A 15,104-nucleotide genomic window follows, 5' to 3' on the forward strand; every position below is an offset into this window, starting at 1 on the left:
GTCATCAATCTCAAGTGGTTCAACCAGTTCGTGGTTTATCGTCACTTCAAGATGGAGACCATCATCCATCTCAAAGACACCTTACGTCTATCCGATTGGATGGTCAGACTAGATCTGCAAGATGCCTATCTCTCAATTCCCATCCACGAATCTCACACGAAATATCTACAATTTCAGTGGCTCGGTGTCACTTACTGGTTTTGTTCGCTTCCTTTCGGACTTTCATCCGCTCCTTGGTGCTTCACCAAGGTGATGAAACCTGTGGTGTCTTACCTTCGGTCCCTAGGTATTCGTCTCATCATTTATCTGGACGATATCTTGCTCATGCACACCGACAAACAGACTCTTCTTTCCAATCTCAAAGTTATTCAGTCTCTTCTTCTCGAGCTTGGCTTCCTTATCAATTCAGAAAAATCCATGTTAGTTCCTTCTCAAGGCATAGAGGGGCATATTATCAAGCCTGTGCGCTAAAATTATCGCCGCTTTATCGGCCGAAAACGGCCGATAAAGCGGCGATAATGGGCTTGATAATATGCTCTGTGGAATTCCAATCGAAGCCCATGTTAGATGTCTTCACATCTAACATGTGCTTCGATTGGAATTCCATAGAGCATATTATCAAGCCCATTATCGCCGCTTTATCGGCCGTTTTCGGCCGATAAAGCGGCGATAATTTTAGCGCACAGGCTTGATAATATGCCCCAGTGTTTCTGGGCTTCCGCGTGGATCCATCCACCGCCTCTCTTTACCTTCCGCAAACCAAAGTCTCAGCCATTCAGTCAGAGATACGTCAAGTTCTTCGTCTCTCCGAGGTGTCCCTGGGATCACTTGCAAGAATCGTGGGCCTTCTGTCAGCGTCTATCCAAACCATCTTCCCCGGACCTCTTCATTATCGCGCCCTGCAGCATTTGAAGATAAAGCATCTCCGCCAAGGGCTGGCGTACTGAGATCTCATTCAGTTAGACCAAGAGTCTTGTCTCGAACTGCAATGGTGGATAGACCATTTAGATGCGTGGAACGGAAGAACGATCTTCGCTATGGCCCCAGATCTTGTGTTAGAATCAGATGCCAGTCTGTCAGGTTGGGGCGCCCGATGTGGTTCAATCTCGACTGGAGGTACATGGTCTCCAGAGGAGTCGTCGTTGCACATCAATTGTTTAGAGATGCTGGCAGGCTCCTTTGCAATTCGCAGTCTAGCGAAAAACAGGGCAAGCTGTTCCATTCTTCTTCGGATGGACAATGTTTCTGCGGTCCACTACATAAACCATCTCGGTAGCACAAAATCCAAACTACTCGCAGAACTAGCAAAGAGCCTTTGGGAGTTCTGCCTTCAGCACAAACTGTCCCTCCAAGCGGAGTACCTTCCAGGCAATCTCAACGCCATTGCAGATTGGCACTCTCGTTATCTCCGAGATTCAAGCGATTGGAGGCTTCTTCCCTCCGTATTTTTTTCTCTCTCGCAAAAATGGGGCCCTATCTCAATAGACCTTTTTGCTTGCCATCTCAATTCCCAACTACCCGCTTTCTTCAGTTGGCGACCGGATCCTCTCGCTCTGGCGACGGATGCTTTCCTTCAGGACTGGTCCCTTCACCTAAATTATGCTTTCCCTCCATTCTTGAGCTTGGCTTCCTTATCAATTCAGAAAAATCCATGTTAGTTCCTTCTCAAAGCATAGAGTTTCTGAGCTTCCGCGTGGATTCATCCACCGCCTCTCTTTACCTTCCGCAAACCAAAGTCTCAGCCATTCGGTCAGAGATATGTCAAGTTCTTCGTCTCTCCAAGGTGTCCCTGGGATCACTTGCAAGAATCGTGGGCCTTCTGTCAGCGTCTATCCAAACCATCTTTCCCGGACCTCTTCATTATCCTGCCCTGCAGCATTTGAAGATAAGACATCTCCGTCAAGGGCTGGCGTACTCAGATCTCATTCAGTTAGACCAAGAGTCTCGTCTCGAACTGCAATGGTGGATAGACCATTTAGATGCGTGGAACGGAAGAACAATCTTCGCTATGGCCCCAGATCTTGTGTTAGAATCAGATGCCAGTCTGTCGGGTTGGGGCGCCCCATGTGGTTCAATCTCGACTGGAGGTACATGGTCTCCAGAGGAGTCGTCGTTGCACATCAATTGTTTAGAGATGCTGGCAGGCTCCTTTGCAATTCGCAGTCTAGCGAAAAACAGGGCAAGCTGTTCCATTCTTCTTCGGATGGACAATGTTTCTGCGGTCCACTACATAAACCATCTCGGTAGCACAAAATCCAAACTACTCGCAGAACTAGCAAAGAGCCTTTGGGAGTTCTGCCTTCAGCACAAACTGTCCCTCCAAGCGGAGTACCTTCCAGGCAATCTCAACGCCATTGCAGATTGGCACTCTCGTTATCTCCGAGATTCAAGCGATTGGAGGCTTCTTTCCTCCGTATTTTTTTCTCTCTCGCAAAAATGGGGCCCTATCTCTATAGACCTTTTTGCTTGCCATCTCAATTCCCAACTACCCTCTTTCTTCAGTTGGCGACCGGATTCTCTCGCTCTGGCGACGGATGCTTTCCTTCAGGACTGGTCCCTTCACCTAAATTATGCTTTCCCTCCATTCTTGATGATCAACAGAGTGCTTGCCCAAGTTCGACGTCAGTCGACCTCTCTGGTTCTTCTAACTCCTTTCTGGCAATCCCAAATCTGGTTTCCTTCACTTCTGGAACTGGCTGTGGACTTTCCAGTGCTTCTCCCTTACAGCGAAGATCTCCTCCTAGACCCTCAGGGTCTTCCCCACGTCATGATCCTGGACCGATCCCTAGTTCTTTCAGCATGGAAAATTTCCGGTCTTCCACTTCTGACGTCATCATTTCACAGGAAGCTTCACTCTTTATCAGCCAAGCTTGGGCTCCTGGCACTTCCAGAGCCTACAAGTCAGCTTGGGTTTTATGGTCAAGCTGGTGTCTGGAACGGTCTGTCAATCCCTTTTAGGCCCCTGTGAGTTTTGTGGTTAACTTTCTAGCCTCGGAGGCTAGCGCTGGTAAATCTTATCGCACAGTCAACCTCTACAGATCCTCTATTTCTCTTAACCACTGTCCCATTGACAACAAGTCGGTAGGTACTCACCCTTTGGTGTGTCGCCTTCTTCGAGGAGTTCGATTTTCAAAACCTCAGTTGGCTAAGTATTCCTTTTTATGGGATGTTAATTTGGTTTTCAAATTGTTTGTTTCCTGGCCTGACAATGATGCTCTCTCCCTTAAGATGCTTTCTGCCAAGCTTACAATGTTATTGTGTTTAATATCAATCAAACGTGTCTCTGATGTCAGAGCTTTGGATTTATCTTCCAGACAGTTTTCGCCTTCTGGTGTTTTGTTCCAGGTTCACAGGCGTACCAAAACTAATTTACAATCTGTGTTTTACCCCTATTTCCCTTCCCAGCCTCGGCTTTGTGTTGGTCAATGCCTAAAAGTTTACAAACAGAAAACTGCTGATCTCAGGACTTCCTCTCATTTGCAATTGCTCATTTCTTTTCGTAAACCCCATCTTCCTGTTTCCTCCGCCACTCTGGCCCGTTGGGTGGGTTGGATCATGTCCCTCGCGGGCATTGACATTTCTGCTTTTGGTGCTCACTCCGCTAGGGGTGCAATGGCCTCTAAAGCCTTTTGGGCGGGCTCTCGTTTGGAAGATATCCTGAAATCAGCAGATTGGTCTAATGATACTGTTTTCAAGACGTTTTATTGTAAACCTATTGTTACTGCTTCTTCGTTGGTGGTTAATATGCTTTGAACAAGCATAATAGGAGCCTCCGGTCTTGCCATAAAATGTAGATTTTCCTAGTCTATGACGGAAAGTCTTAATTTTATTAAAGACACGGAGGCGAGTATTATCCCACCACATCATTACTAATTAATGTTTGTTTTTTCCCACCCTTAGGAACTCCGGCTTTGCCACCAGCCTCCTCTTAGGACAGCGGCTGCTTCTGTGGACTCCCTTTCTTCAACTGGATCATCGACACACTTACTCTCGACTTTCCTTCATCATTATCCTGCAGTTCTGGTTTTCCTTCAGGATCTATTTACTTGGATATTGACTTTTTGCATTTTGTTTTCCTTAATTCCACTGTTTATGCCTTCTTACTGACCTTCTCGCACAAGAAAAGAGGGCTACTCGCGGTCAGACCTGGCCATATATAGTACTTATGTGCGATTGGTTGTTATTTGTTTTCTTTAACCCCATTGGCAAGTAGTTGTTCTGCTGTGCCTTCTGGGTGTTGTGGTTTTTTGCTTATCTTGCTGCTATTTGAAATAAAGCAAGAAAAGAAGGCATAATACTCGCCTCCGTGTCTTTAATAAAATTAAGACTTTGCGTCATAGATACTAGGAAAATCTACATTATATACATATGTCATGATTACTTCACAAAGGAATTGAAGTTCAAAAGTCTCTAAATTGACCCAAAGTCTTTGGCCACAAAAGCCTTAATCAAGGAATAGTTCAAAATGTGTTTGTTCCCTAACAAGGTGTCTTCCTGAATACTTCTCTGAATTATGGATATCTTCTCAGCAACACCTAGAAAGTTATTGTTCGATCAACACTAATCACAACCCACAACGTATGTGTCCTGGATTGAACAGCATAGGAACTTGACTGATTAGCAAAGATGCCGTGAAACACAATGGATGTTAAACCAGAGAATCCAAGATGGCGGCCACAACCACCAACATTTGTACGACTTCGAGAACCCTTGGGAACAGTAGTCCATTTTCAGGCAGCATGGTGTAATGCAGTGTCCATGAGCATGAAGCCTTTCCCTGGTCCACGCTGATAGTTAGTTGACATTGACAGCCTCTCCGCCCTCGGGAAGCACTCAGTACAAGCAGATCTGGAGAAAAACATCCCCACACTCTCTGGATACTCAATGTCTTGCATCGTGATTGTGTGTGTCTTCCCGCCCAACAGGCCACTCTCTTGGTGTTAAAGCTTCTAGTTTATCGAGATGTCTTGAATGAATTCACATATGAAATGGGGGAGGATGAAGAGTTGAAGCTGTCTCCCATGAACGTACCTTAGAACCAAACTATTTTCAGTCTACTAAACTTTGCTATAATTTCCTGACAATTTTTAATCTAACAGTTTATCCACACCATTTTGATTCCAGCACTCATCTGAATTACCACAGGATTTGGAGCAAGACATATCTTCGTATGACATGGCATTAACAAAAATATTTGGAATACCAGATGAACTTTCATGGACTGGGGGAATTCACCAAATGTAAATTATTTGTTACTAAACACACTTCCTCATAAACTAAATTCTGATAAGACAGAAGTGATGACATTCGGGAGGCTGCAACCAACTTGGTCCCCGCAATGGTGGCCTCATCAGATGGGACAACCTCCTGAACCAGTAACCAAGGTACGAAACCTAGGTGTTATCTTCAATGACAAGATGTCCTTCCAGCAGCATGCTAACTCTGTGGTTTCCTCTTCCTTCCACATATTAAAAAGGATCAAAAAGTTAATCCCTTACCTACCTCCATCCGCAGGCAAAACCTTAGTCAGCACATTAGTCTTCTCCAAAACAGACTACTGCAATGCCTTGCTACTGAATGCACAACAAAAGGTCCTTAACAAATTACAGACAGTGCAAAATGCAGCAGCCAGGACCCTGTTATCCATCCCCAAATTTGCATCTGTCTCCCCCTACATCCGACAGTTACACTGGCTGCCGGTGAGGAGTCGTATTAAATTCAAAGCTTTATGCATAGCATATAAAGCTATTCACAACCACGGCCCTCTATTCTTAAGACAAGCCTTCCGCCCGCTCGAACACCCAAGAACATTACGTTCATCCTCAGCTCACTTACTAAGAGTCCCTCGTACTAGAAGGGCTAACTGGGGCGACAAACGTTTTTCTGTTGCCACAGTCAAATTGTGGAACACACTCCCCTTCCACATCAAATCTGCTCCGACTCTGCTTAATTTTAGAAAAAAACGGAAAACTTGGTTGTTCCCAGCCTAATTCTCTCCTATCCACTCGAGAGTTCTGCAACTATAGCGCTGAGACACCCTTGGGTATTTGCGCGCTCTAAAAATCGCCCAAAATAAATAAAATAAATAAGAAAATATCAAGGCATTGGACTTCTCTTATGATTAACACAGAATTTGTGACTCGCATTAGCTTATTTCAGGTCTTCGTGGGCTGACGTATGTACCTCTTTCCATTCACTTAAATGACCTTGCATCGAAGAAAGCGATATACATAATGGCTCATCTAAAGGTAGTACTCTGGGATGATGGCCATGCATTCAAGATAAGGGGGATAGTCAAATAAATGAATGTTCAGTATTATTGTCTGTTGGTTCTGTTAACCACAACTTTTTACTCCATTTCGCATCTGTTGCAAGGTTTGACATCTCAGATATAGTTTAATACATTGATTCAACCTCTTAGTGAGTCTCTCTGTATGAAGGTGGGAACCTGAAGACAGGCAACCTTCCAAATGTAATTCTTTACACAAGGCAGACCAAAATCTTGAAATAAACTGAGACCATCTTTAAGTGATCAACTGTGCAATACTATGTAATCGAACATTGTTTTGTGTAAAAACCTGTGCTAAGATTCTTAACAAGAATTTCCAATGCAATAGGTCTCACGTTTATGCGAGTTTGAGCTATTGGCATTGTAAATGACAATGCCTTTTATTTATGTTTTCGTTTTTAAAATATAAATAAAAGGCATTGTCATTTACAATGCCATAGCTTAAACTCTCATAAATGCGAGACCTATTGCATTGTAAATGCTTGTTTCCCCTGGTTGACCAGAACGACTACTTGATCCAAGCCATCCGAAAAGCAGTGAAATCTGGCATTTTTTCTTTCTGAAACATAAACTGAAAACAGCAAAAGAATACAGAAAGAAGCCTTCAGTTATATGCCTTGTGAACGGGTGAGTCACTTCAGCTGAAGCAGCCTTGTGCGAAGTTCACCTGCTCAGCCTGCCTCGGAGGGGTGGGGTGGAGGAGGGGGGGGGGGGGCTCTGGATTGTCCTCACGTCAGGCTGTAAAGCTAGCTGCGGGGACAGAGTGTGAGCAGACATAGGCAGCATGAGGGGAGGAGAGCAGCGTGCCCAAGCCAGCCGGTGTCCGCTAGCAAAGCTGCCCGCTCCCCCCCAGGCCTCCAATGCCTCCGGTGAATGGGGGCGCTTTATGAGTGAGCCCAGCGTGGCGCTGTATCTAACAAATAAAGCGTCGACAAAAGCAAACTAGCCAGACGCTATAATGTAAAGTGAAAGCATGCCTGGAGGTGCGCGCTGTATCAGGAAAGCACATTGTGGGTGGAATGGGTGAAAATTATTCAAGAAAATAGTGTTCACAGATGGAGATAAAACAGACCTAGTAACAACAGCAGTAAAGGGTCCAGTCCTCATGGGACGTTACAGAGGGAGACAAGGCGGTACTAAGGAGGGACTAACAAGCATTTTACCTAATCAGGAGCCCACTTTTTTTTTTATCCTCATTCGCCTTCTCGCCACCCATTACTAACAACGAGACCACCACTGGGCTTTTTATCTCATGTGCCGGTAGGAGGAAAGAAGCATACACCTCACTTGTTATTGAGATAGACATTCAATCTGAGCATGACCACCGAACCAAAACAGTCCTTCTCAACAAGTGCTGCCACCTAATCCTCTGATAACGACCTGGATTAAAAAGAAATAACTACCAGCGAGATAGGCGGAGGCTTAATCATTGGACTTTTTCTCATTCATTTCCCACATTCCCCGGCAACTACCTCACCCAAAACAAGAATGAAAGTCCAATGAGGAGCCCACATTTACAAAGAACAATGACATAAGCCAATGCCAAATATGGGCGGAGAGTGGGAGGCGCTTCAAGAACATACCCTAAAACAGCATGCCTCGCAGAGCGAGAAGCGCACGCGCGCTGCCGCTAGGCTCGACCTAAAAAGGTATAACAGGGTTGATTTTTTCCAAATGATCTACATCCACTAGACCTAGCATATAATCTTAACTTTTGGGTATTTGCACAGCGAGATTCATTGAAACTGCATCCCAAGGTCTAAGTGGAACAAGCAGTGGTCTTAACTCCCGAGGTTTGTTATACGGATGTTTAATCTGGGTACAGGTGGAACATGCTTGTACGTAATTTGTAACACATGTGAACAGTCTTAACCACCAATAGTACCATCTGACTGCTGCTAAAGTCTTACCTATGCCAGGATACCCATCAATCTTAGAGTCATGAAGCCAATTCATAGTTTGTTTCTTAAATGAACCGATGGCAAATACGCTATTCTTTGACACATTAAATTATCTTTTTCTTGTCTGTCTTCTAGTTCCTTCACCTAGTTTTCTGTCAATAGACTGGAATTCAGTATATACTTTTTTAAAGGCTTATTCCATACCAATCAAAGCAATAGAATGCTCATACATTGTTTTAAGGGACAAGAGTACAGGTGGATCAATGGGCCCTCATTCTCTATTGAATTCTGGTGGGATAGAACATCCGCTTTAGCACTGTTGGAGCCTGTTCAATAGTTTATCACAAAGTTACAATCAGACAAGAACAAGGTTCACCTCAGTTGTCAAAGGGTCGTTGCTGTAGCGGAATTTGTGAACTGCAAATTTCTAGGATGTGTAGAGCCTTCTAAGATCTGCTTTGCGCCCAACAAGTAAATTCTCTACTCTTCGAAAGACCTCTTTATTGATAAACCCTCTTTATAGGTCTTAGTGCAGTTTCGTTCTGCTACTGAGAGAAAAGGGCAATTTAGGGAACTAGTCCAGTACTCTGAGATAAACCTCCTCCCATGGTATGATCTGAAGCATCTGTCTCTACAATTGAGGGGGATTCTACATTGGACTGTTGCAAAAATAGGAGCACTATAAAATGTTCTATTAAGACATACAAATGATGGATATGCCTCTTTTGATAACAAAAGACTCCTCCTTTATGTAATAACTTAGTAGTGGGAGTTATGATTTCAGATAACTGATGAATGAACCTCTATAGAAATTAGCAAAGCCTAAAAATCTTTGGATAACCTTCTCTGTGGCAGGTGTGGGCCATCAAACAATTGCTGAAACCTTCTTTTTATCCATCTGAATACCCTCTGGTATAATTATTTGTTGGACAGGCCACATGAAGGGCCGCTCTCCCCCGGCCCGACCAGGCCCGAGCCCGGTCACGCAGGTACCACACACCACCATTACACGTCCTCGTCCCCTCAGGGACCCCTACCCTCGAACATGTCGACCTCGTGGGCCCGATCCACTGCCGGCCTGCGCGCCCATCCTGGGCGCCATCTTGGACACTCCACCACGAGGCCGCCTGGCCCCCGATCGACCTCAACCCTGGGCCTGGCCAGGCCTCAGACATCCCGGCACCACCATCCACCCAGGAGGTGAGCGGGCTACTTGGCAAGTCAATGGGGGAAAGAGGTGTCGATGGCTCTCCCCCGCCAAGTGCCGCTCGCCCATCGCCTCCCCGGGCGCTGGCTCCACCCCCCTGCTGGGTGTCTGGACTCCCTCATCCCGGACCTCCCGACCTCCAAGTGCGAGGGTCCGGACATCAAAGAACACCAGCCCTATAACTGGGGCAGCTCCAGAGCAGGAAGGCAGTTGTATCTTGGAGTCGAGAGACGCAGAGAAGAACTCATCCTTGACGGACTACTGGCGCTGCCATGGCTCTGTCTCGTGCACCATCGTCTTGCCTGCTGGCGCTGCCGCAACCTTCGTAACCTTCATATCCTTCATCGTCGTCGGGACCTGCTGGCGTGGCCGCGGACCGTTTGTAACCATCATCTTCATCGGGACCTGCTGGCTCCGCCGCGGACCGTCGTTTCCTTCGTCCATCTCGGGACCTGCTGGCTCCGCCGCGGCCCGATCATCTAGAACGCCGAGCTCGAGGATTGAGAGCTATTTCCATCTTTTTGGTAACAAGACTGTCCCGCTACCCTTTTCCCAAACCAGAGACCAGAATCGAGGGGACCCCTGAGTCCAGACCTCCTTGTACCATTCCATCGTAAACTTAAAGAATTGCCTATAAAGTCTCGTTGAACTTTAACCTTGTGTGGTGTCCGTCTGTGGGGGGGAAGTTACTTGTCTGTACGATCGCTGGAGACGGCTCTCCCCGGAGACCTCTCCCCTTATCCTCGGCCGACCCTCCCGGTCCGTCTAACATTGGTGGCCAGCGGCGCGATCCGAATCACCGCATAACCGTACAGAGAGTAGCTCACCCCACGGCGAATCACGATGACAACTAAAGAAAGCGGATCAACCGAGAAATTCCAGATGGAGAAATTGGACGAGTACAGCCATCGTGAACTAAAGCAGTTCTGCATCGAACTAGGTATCGCTACCACCGGACTAAGTACCAAAGACGATTTTAAGCATGCCCTAGAATCTTGGGCAGAAACCGGGGCTGCCGGAACCCCCGATCAAAGCATCGCAGCAAAAACCACCACGGCCCCTGAAGAGCGAAGAACGGGTCTCTCGCAAGACGAGATCCAGGAACGAGAAAAAACCCGACTACACGAGCTGGAAATGGCCCGGCTCAAAATGGACGTTGAACTTAAGTTGGCCGAACAAAAAATCAACTTAGAGCACCTGCGTCTCCGAGAAGAAAGAGAGGAGAAACAGAGACAAAGGGAGCTCGAGGAAAAGAAACTGGCATATGAACATGAGCGGAAACTAGCTGAGATCGACCTACGCAAGCAGAATAAAGAAGTAGGGGTGTCCGAGCAACCCCACTCCCCAGGGGCAACAGAGAAAAAGGTACACATCCCCAAGGATGTCGTTCGAGAATACTTCCGAGAGGACGACATCCAGCAATGGTTTAAGGCCTATGAAATCGCTATGACTGCACACCGGATCGATAGAAGCGATTGGGGAGCCGGTCTATGGGGGAGATTCCTCAATGAGAGCCGCGACGCCCTGCTGCAACTCCCGGACCACCAGATGACCTCCTATGACCATATGAAAGCTGCACTCCTCACCCGCTATGGCCTCACACCCGAGATGTACCGTCAGAGGTTCCGAGACTGCACCCGCATCCCGGGTACAACTTGGGTGGACTATGTAAACTACTTTAGCCGAGCCTTCGAGGGCTGGATCAAAGGAAGCAAGGTCACAACCTACGAACAACTGTTCAATCTTATGGTATGGGAGCATCTGTCGAACAATTGCTTCATTGAACTCCGCCAGCACCTCCTCGACAGCAAGTTAACGGATCCCCGGCAGCTCGCATCCGAAGCTGACCGGTGGGAAATCACCAGAGTGGGCCGAAATGGGTCCTACGAACAGAACCGGAACAACAATGGTCAGCACCGTCCCCGAGGAGGAGGAGGAGGCCAAGGACGCGGAAGAGACAACGCTCCGGTCGCCCCCGCTACCAGCACCACCCCCCCGGCCAACCGGGGCAGCACCCCGGCGCGACCGGGATACCGAGCCAATGTTACGTGCCATCGATGCCAACGAGTCGGCCACTATGCAAACGACCCAAGCTGCCCCCAGTACCAGAGCCCAAGACCCCGCCAAGTAGCCGCTGCTGCTCTGGGGGAGGAACAGATCTCAGAGGAACAAGAGGAATATGAACAGGAACACCAAGAATGGGAGCCAGCCGCCATGGCTCTAGCCTGCTTAGGGGGGAGAGACATGGTCCCGCGGGTCCCCCTACCCGCTAACACCCAGAAGTACAGCCAATGGGTGAGCATCAATGGACGCCGGGCCGAAGCCCTTCGTGACACCGGGGCCAGTGTAACAGCCGTCCGCTGTCACCTGGTGACCCCAGAACAATATCTACCAAACATTCTCTGCCCTGTACGTTCAGCCGATAACTCGGAAAGTCTGTGTCGGATGGCCTGCGTCCCTTTCGAATGGGGAGGGGTCTCCGGCATGTTCAAGGTAACGGTCCGAGACGATGCCCCCGTAGACTGCCTCCTGGGGAATGACCTTGAAAGCTCTCCGTGGGCAGCCGTAGAACGAAGAGAACACCTGGGGATGTTAGGCGTCCCGGACTGGGCGTGCGTCACCACCCGGTCCATGGCCGCCCGTGCCAACCCCCGCCCAGAGGAACCCGAATGGCCGGCGCCACCGCCTCCGGTCGCCCCAGCCGAAACCACCGACCGTGACGTCCCCCCAGACCTCGCTAACCTCGACCAGTGGCCTCAAGAGGGGGGGCCCACGCAAGAACAATTTCGCCAAGAACAGAAGACCTGTCCCTCCCTCGAGGGACTCCGCCAGCAAGCGCTCGCCCAAAGCGCAGGGGATACCTCCGGAACTCACTGGGTCTACTGGGACAATGATCTGCTGTACAGTGAGCAAAGAATCGCGGAGCTGGGGGCCAGCCGAGTACTAGTGGTGCCCCTCCGTTTTAGAGACTTTCTGCTAAACCTGGCCCACGATGTCCCCCTGGCGGGACACCTGGGTCAAGATAAAACCTACAGTCGTCTGGTGACCCACTTCTTCTGGCCCAAAATGAGGAACGATGTACACCAGCATTGCCGATCTTGCCCCACGTGCCAAGCCAGTGGAAAGAGCGGCCGCAAACTAAAAGCCCCCCTGCAACCTTTTCCCGTGGTCACCACCCCGTTCGAGAGGGTCGGGATAGACATCGTGGGGCCCCTGGACCCGCGCACAAAACAAGGCCATCGATTCATCCTGGTGCTAGTGGACCACGCCACCCGCTACCCCGAGGCTGTTCCCCTGCGAACTGTGACAGCCCCGGTAGTCGGCCGGGCTCTAATGGGGATCTTCTCCCGTGTGGGCTTCCCCCGAGAAGTCGTCAGCGACAGAGGCACGAACTTTATTTCTAAATATATGAAGTCCCTCTGGCAACAGTGCGGGGTTACCTACCGATTCACGACCCCCTATCACCCTCAAGGAAACGGACTCGTTGAACGGTTCAACCGCACGCTCAAAGGGATGATCGGGGGGTTGGAAGAGCCCCTCCGTCGCCAGTGGGACGTGCTGCTGCCGTGCCTCCTCTTCGCATATCGAGAGGTTCCCCAGAAGTCCCTGGGCTTCAGCCCGTTTGAACTGCTATATGGACACCCAGTGCGGGGGCCGCTCAGCCTAGTCAAGGAAGGCTGGGAGATGCCCCCTCTAAAGAACCCACCAGATGTCTTCCGGTACCTCCTAACCCTCCGCAACCAGACCCGGCGGTTCAGAGAGCTGGCAAAAGCCAACCTAGAGGCCAGTCAAGAGGACATGAAAAAGTGGTATGACCGGAATGCCTCCTCCATCGAATTTGAACCTGGGCAACAGGTATGGGTGATGTCCCCCACCGAACCCTGCGCCCTGCAAGACAAGTGGACAGGGCCCTTCAAAGTAGTCGAGCGCAAGGGTCCTGCCACCTATCTCATCGACATGGAATCTTCCCGAAACCCCCTCCGGGTCCTCCACGCTAACAGACTGAAACCCCACTTTGTGCGGTCAGAACTCAGCCTCCTGATGGCCACAGACAATGGGGCTGAAGAGGACTCCGAGCCCCTCCCTGACCTCCTACGGACTCGGGAGAAAGACGGCTCCGTGGATGGGGTCCGACTCTCGGAGGCCCTCACCCGAGAGCAACGCCAGGAGTGTCGAGTCCTCCTGTCACAGTTCGCCAGCCTGTTCTCCCTCGCCCCAGGTGTCACTTCCTGGTGTGTGCACGATGTGGACACGGGGGACAGCCCCCCTATCCGCCACCGGGCCTACCGCGTGCCAGATCGGGTACGGGCCTGCATCCAGGAAGAGGTAGCAAAAATGCTCACGCTCGGGGTCATCGAGCCCTCAGACAGCCCCTGGGCCAGTCCTGTAGTACTGGTCCCCAAAGCGGCCGCCCCTGGCACCACACCGGAACTCCGGTTCTGCGTCGACTACCGGGGCTTGAATGCGGTCACCAGAACAGACGCACATCCCATCCCCCGGGCAGATGAACTAATCGACCGCATGGGAGCTGCCCGCTACCTCAGTATTTTCGACCTGACGGCGGGCTACTGGCAAATCGGCCTCACACCCCGGGCCCAAGAACGTTCTGCCTTTTCCACCCCCGATGGCCATTACCATTTCAAGGTCATGCCCTTCGGCATGAAGAATGCCCCAGCAACCTTCCAGCGGCTCGTCAATCAGGTCCTGGCGGGGCTCGAAGGGTTCAGCGCCGCCTACCTAGACGACATCGCTGTATACAGCCACCATTGGTCCGAGCACCTCCACCACCTCCGAGCAGTGCTACAAGCCCTTCAGCGAGCTGGCCTCACGATCAAGGCCAGCAAATGTCAAATTGGTCAAGGGTCTGTAACCTACCTCGGGCACCAGGTGGGAAGCGGCCTGGTGTCCCCTCTGCAGCTCAAAATTGCCGCCATCCAGTCCTGGCAGCCCCCCATCACCCAGACCGAGGTACGAGCCTTCCTGGGCCTCACGGGCTATTACCGAAGGTTCGTGAAAGACTATGGTACTATAGTGGGGCCCCTCACAGAACTCACGTCAAAAAATCAACCCAAGAAAGTCAACTGGACCCCAGAGTGTCAAACAGCATTTGAACAATTGAAAGCCGCCATGTGTTCCGCCCCTGTGCTCCAGGCCCCCGACTACAGCCGGGAGTTCGTCGTCCAGACGGATGCCTCCGACCATGGCATTGGGGCAGTCCTGTCTCAAGTGAACACCGAAGGCCTTGATCAGCCAGTGGCCTTCATCAGCAGGCGACTCCTACCACGAGAACAACGCTGGAGCACCATCGAGAGGGAGGCCTTCGCCGTGGTATGGGCCCTCAAGAAACTCCGGCCCTACCTCTTTGGCACACACTTTCGGGTGCAGACCGACCACCGACCCCTGCAGTGGCTGATGCAGATGCGGGGGGAAAACCCGAAGTTACTACGTTGGTCCATCTCCCTTCAAGGGATGGACTTCACGGTTGAACACCGGCCTGGGCCAGATCACGCCAACGCGGATGGCCTGTCCCGGTTCTTCCGCCTCGACGAGGAGAGTCCCCAAGAGGATGGGTAACTCTCCCCGCCTTCAGCTGGGGGGGACGCATGTTGGACAGGCCACATGAAGGGCCGCTCTCCCCCGGCCCGACCAGGCCCGAGCCCGGTCACGCAGGTACCACACACCACCATTACACGTCCTCCGTCCCCTC

This window comes from Lissotriton vulgaris, chromosome 8 (genome assembly GCF_964263255.1).
Source record: "Lissotriton vulgaris chromosome 8, aLisVul1.2, whole genome shotgun sequence".
NCBI lineage: Eukaryota > Metazoa > Chordata > Amphibia > Caudata > Salamandridae > Lissotriton > Lissotriton vulgaris.